Consider the following 6349-nt stretch of genomic DNA (forward strand, 5'->3'; position numbering starts at 1 on the left):
AAGAAAATAGTTTATAAATGCGTTTGATTGAATTGACTTTAGGCCTTTAATATTTCCTTATTTAATGTTTTTAAATAAATATATTCTCGTGCTGTAAAGGCCGTAATAAAGTGAGACGTCTCTTACTGTTAAACTATGACATGAACCAGAACGGTAATGACGTATCGAGAAAGATGCCGCGATACTGGTAAAACTCGTCACCTACCAGCACATCGTGACTGGGAGAGAAGAATACCGTGGTATATCAAAAGTGGTTATTTATCAAACAATACAAAAACACTGTTGTGAAACATTAATTTTTATATTTGATGTACTAAAAAAAATGGTCATTGCCAATTGCCGATTTGCCCGACTACCACCTTTCAATGTTTCTGTGAAGTGAATTCAAAATTGGGTTATGTTTATGTTTAGAATTTTATTCAGCTTAAATAATTAACACCCTAATTCACCCAAATTAGCCTACTTTCTTTCTCATTGTTTCCAGATTCTTTACTCATTGCAGATACAAATTACATTGTAGATACATGTTAATCTGGCCTATGACTTTCGTTATTTTTTTTACATTGTGTTTGCAGTACATGATCTATACACGTTTTGGTTATATATATCTAACAAGATGTTGCTTTGAACAGAATCAGGCTTTTTCATGACCTCTTACAAAAATGAAAAAAAAAAGATTTTTAAAAAATTAAATATATGGAGATAACGAACAGTATTCAAGCTTAAACGTCCATTCAACCAATACAATCAGGAGCAGAGCAAACACGGACCTCCAAAAACATCAGAGATGGGATCAGGTGCCGTGGAGGAGAGAATATCCTATGCCGACCGCTCACAACCGGCGATGATGAAAGAGAATCTTAAAAAGGAAGATACTTTAGAGATGAATTTAATTTTAGAGAATTCGTGAGGACATGAACTACGACGCTTAAGGCCGGAATATTTCATGTGTTAGCGCTTCAAGATAAATACCCGGTATGTGGGTGTGAGGCATTAATTTTGCAGTTCTTGAACCCCGTGAATTCTCAAAAATGAAATTCAATTCTTACATTTATAAACATTTTTTCAGATGATTTTCCAAGTACTTTAGTCACTCAACGATTACTATTGCACAGTAGTTCACAAAAACAGGAACTTTTCTAATTTGCAAAGAAGCTTGAATAAGGAAAAATGTTTGGAAATGTAAATATTACTTCTATATACCACTAATCTCTAACATTTTTATGCATATGAAAATTGCCATATAATATCTACTCGTACTTGCATTTAAAATTCAGTTTTAATTTACTTTTTGACTTGGATTTGATACCTATATGTAGAAGAATTAATTCAAAATTTACTTTCATGGATTTAGATGTAAGACGCTGGTATAAGGCGCAGGCTGGTTATTACTGGCAGATAACAGTGAAACCTCACTTTAAAAATTTTTGGATAAATAATTTGAGACATAAATAGGTACATGTATTTGGTAACAGGTGCAGGATTAATGATTTGTACTATACTTGTTACAATATGATATGCATACAATTTCAAGCGATATGATCCCTAGATTTGTGTACATATCGAGGGAAAAAATTATTAATTTTCACACAAAAGTTTCTTACGTGTATATCATCTTACCCAGTCATGTTGATTCTGCTTATCATGAGATATAGAATTTCACATCACATGCAAAAAAAGGAGAAATCAATTCAATTAAAACGCAATTTAGTGAAGTTTTAGGAGATTACTATATGTAGAAGTAAACGCATCGGTATTGACAGAACATCGCACAAGGAAATGAATTCTTATAGATATATAAAAAATTTAATATAGGTTTATAACAAAAGAAAAGGTTGTTTGATAAATAAAAACTTGATGTCAAGTTTGGTCACTTCAGCTCTCCAATAATAGAAAATATTGTGAAATGTCAATAGATTGCAGAGAAATCTCTGGAGGAAGTTTTTTTTCTCTCATTAACCATACTCTTACACTGTGAAATAATGCAAAAATGCTGTTTACATAACTAACTCGTATTAAGTTATTTTTTTAATTTAAAAAATGGGTTACACTATTCAATTCACGCAACTTGAACCAGATACTTGCATGAGATAACATATAAGATGTTTATATATACATACGTAAACATTGGGTATAAAAAGCCCAGTAAAAATAATTTGAAAAATAAGTCGCATCCTGATTTTTATATGTCTCTATTTCTAAAACGAATTTTTAATGTCATTGAAAATAATGCTTCGCATTTTATTTCTTGAAACTTTAATATATTAAATATCATCTAAAGTGTGACAATAATTTTAGTAATTGTGAGGACATTTCTTAATTACTAAGTGCATGCGTTGTCTACGGATTTTTATGTTATTTCTCGATCATGACAAGGAGCACACGACCGGTTTGACAAGTTGGCATGGGATGCTCACTTCTCCATGGCACTTGATTTCACCCTGATGTTTTTAGAGGCCCGTCTTTGCTCTGCTCCCTATTTATGTTCTTTGAGTGTACCGATTTAAGCCTCTTTCTTTTTTTCTCAGTAAAATATTAACAGCCGTAAAGGAAAAATCCCAGAAGTGGCCTTTATTAATAAATTCGAGAAGTGGTGAAAATCAGATGTGGATACTTAAAAACACAAGGAACTTGAGGACAAAATTTTTACCAAAATCAAAAACATCAAAATGTACATGTACGAAACACGTTATACAACCATTTCTCGCGGAAAAAAATTTGTTGAAGTTCAGGCTTTTTGACAACGTAGAAAGCTGCTTTTATTTCTTGTAATAAAAATGGAACACTCACTGAACATTTGCAAAATGATTTTGTTAAAAATTAATATATTTGTTAACATAAGTACTACAAAGTTGATATCAAAAATACTCAGAGTTTCTGTTTGATGATATCACTGTAGGTTGTGTAGTTTTTGGAGATCAAATCTGTCAAAAATCTATCTGAATTCCCGTAGATAATATTAGCAGACAAAATTTGTGTATTCGTGTTAAGAAAAAAATATTCAAAGATTTCTGCATGAAAACGTCTCTTGCTGTGATCTTCAATTCAATATTTCGATATATCGAGGAGTTTTTATCAGTTAATGATATTTATTTTTATTTCTACGTTCATTCGATATATCCGTAGCTGCAGAACTGTAGCTCTCCGAAAAAATATATTGACAGACCATATATTTTTCGGAGAGCTACAGTTCTGCAGCTAACTTCGGATATATCGAATGAACGTATCGAAATTAAAAAAGACGTTAATGGTAACCAAATAACAAAACTTTATGATAACCTCTACAAATGTACTTTTCTATCGTAAATTCCCTTACTTATGTAGTAATATACACGTATCACTGGCATATGGAGTTTATGTCGCCCAGTTTATTCGTTATATACAAGAGTATTATCTACGTCCGCTCAGCATCTAAAACGAGGTGTGCCATTAACAAACAAGTTGATGAAGCAAAAATATCAATAGTCTCGCTTAAAGTCAACATTTCACAAATTCTATATGGTTTTCACAAATATTGACCTTGCCAACAAATACAATTTAGTTAAAGTCAAATGCCTGACTGTCGTTTTTATTATTATTATTTACTCCCTATTTAAGTGTCTATGGAAGTCTGTTTGCCCGGTCACGACAAGGATCACACGGCGGTTGTCACCGGTGGACAGGGAATGCTTTCTACTCCATGGCACTTGATCTCATCCCTGGTGTTTTAGATATTCGTGTTTTCTCTAATTTGTATTGTTTCAATGAAATTTTTAGCCTGATTAATGTCCGTTGTCTCCATATTCACTACTAGTGCTGATAAAAACTGAACTGCGAACTATGTACAATAGTATTTTTTCGGTTTTAAAAGGTAAACTAAATGTGATGATGTTCAGTCAACTACTGGTATTTCTTATCGAAGTTCCTAAAAATATTAACACAGAAAACATGCAAGTATGCTACTACAGGAAAAAAAATCATTTTTATTTAACGTTAATTGCCCGATTTATACATGTGGGTTTTTTTTTCCTTTTTCGTTACGGATATTAATTTTACGATTTAATTGCATCAAATAAAATTCAGGGTTCAGGACCAGGCCTGATACGTCTATGGTGTCTCGTTTACAGTTCGTGCCAGGTTCGAGATAGAACATTTTCCCCAGATATAAATATAAATGCATTGAAATCTTTAAAATTACTGGAACGACTAATCTGCACTTTTAAAAATCATGTAAAATTTATTCTGGAGTTGTTTGCTGGAAAGTTTGTAGAGCGTATTCTGTGAAATACATGTATTTCTAATTATACAGACCATTATTAAAAACATCAAATGTAACACTTTGGGGGAATCACTGCCGGTTTAAGTCCAAATGGTTGGAGATGCCAGGGACATCTTCAATAGTGGTACTCCCGAACGTGGGATATCATTTATCAAGTTTATGCAGAATGGGTATTTAGGCACTTGGACTTTTACTTGGCCAAAGAGCTATTCACTTTATGCATATTTTAATGGCTCTGTCCTTACATCACGTTAATAAACTATCACGCGTACGCTCTTTCCCATTTCATATATCAAAATAAAGTAGAGAATTAGTGTTGTCATTTTCTATAATAAAATTTCTTTTTGAGAATCTAAGCATTGGAAAATAGGCTTTGAGAAAATGCAATGTTCTTGAATTTTGAAGAAAACGTGTATTTAAATACCTTCAGCAAAGAATTCAAACTCTTGTATTTGCTTTTCAAGCTGTGTATTGCCAATTTCTATGAAGCATTAATTATTGCCTGACTGCACAATTTAAGGAAGCTCTAAACACTGCACACTAAAGAGCTCTATTTATAGGGTAGTTTTATGCAGTCAGAGTGATCTGCCATTAGAAGTAAGAATTAACGAAGTGTAATTTACAGTTAATTACACAATTTGTAATAGATTAAAATATTTTTAGCATCATATAAGACCAAGAATAAGTAATTGAATTCGTTATTTTCATTAATTTTTTCAAATGTAAGTAAACAACAGTGATTTCTCCAAGTACACTGTACAAATAGTCCGTTGTCTTTGAACACTATGTTATACAAATTAAAATCTTCAATTCACATTTACAAAAGTTATTTCCCTTTGCGGGGTCAATCTGGGGTCAACCGGCGTAAGGCATTGTTTTCCCTCTATAACCTTACCAACTTTACGGGTCAGTGTCTCAGAAATGAAATCTGTATGAATATGTTCATTACGTTTTTCTTGTTGACCCATACTCTGGCAATACAGGTACAGATCGAAATTGTCTGATAACTTTTGAAGAATAAAAATATTGACAGGTAACTTACAAAGGACAAAGTGGGGGAAATGAGCATTACGCCGACAACGGGAGATAACTCTTAGGAATGTGAAATTCATATCGATTTTATCTTACAATTAAGAAATGTTTATGTGCGTCCTAGGGATAATCCTATGAATTTAAACAATATTTGTAAATTAATTATTTGTGAATGTGTGATGATGATGGATGAATCAGAATGTCAGACTGCTCGGCCCAACGACTCCTCGGCCCACCGATATCTCGGCCCATTGACACCTCGGCTCCGACGGCTCGGCCCAAATTTGAAGACACCTCGGCTCACATAAAAGACACCTCGGCCCAAACAAAAATATAATATTTTAATTAAATATATTTATTATTTATGCTATTATATATCTATGAAGTGAAAAAGAAATTAATTTGATACATTAACAATCTTCCAAAACGGCAAATTGATGGTAATTAAAGAAAGATAACCAATTAGTAACTTGATTAAGTTAATCATTAAACAAACAAGAAGACGCGGTGCATCCTTTAGAGTGTCAAGCGCATGTTATATGGGGGGGGGGGTGACTATGAGGAGTTAATTACGAGAAAGCATAATTGGGAGTCGATAATAATCATTGGAAGTCTATGTATCCTTACAATGATTACCAACCCATATCAGATGTTCCATATCGCCAGAAAAACAGTATAATTAGTAAATTCAACAGTGTACACTTCACTCCAGTAGACCATTTCATTCAGTCAGTCGGGAGAGAGCAACCAAATATTTTTTTAAAGATGTCTAACAAATATATATATATTAATAATGTATAATGTTGTATTGTAATTTATGATAAACGAATTGTAATTCGATGATGTGATGTGGTTTGTTCGAAAATACTGAAATTATCTGCCCCTGTTTATCGTAATATATAAATAATATTTATAGTAAACGTATCTCTAGGCCTAGTGATTAATTATATTACATACATCTACATTAAATACCATAGAAAATAACAATTAAACCAATTTAAACAATCTAAATTAATTTTATTCCTTGGGCCGAGCTGTCTTCGGTATGGGCCGAGGTGT

This window comes from Saccostrea cucullata, unplaced genomic scaffold (genome assembly GCF_032062105.1).
Source record: "Saccostrea cucullata isolate Sc308-1 unplaced genomic scaffold, CSIRO_AGI_Scuc_v1 ctg81, whole genome shotgun sequence".
In the NCBI taxonomy this organism is placed as follows: domain Eukaryota; kingdom Metazoa; phylum Mollusca; class Bivalvia; order Ostreida; family Ostreidae; genus Saccostrea; species Saccostrea cuccullata.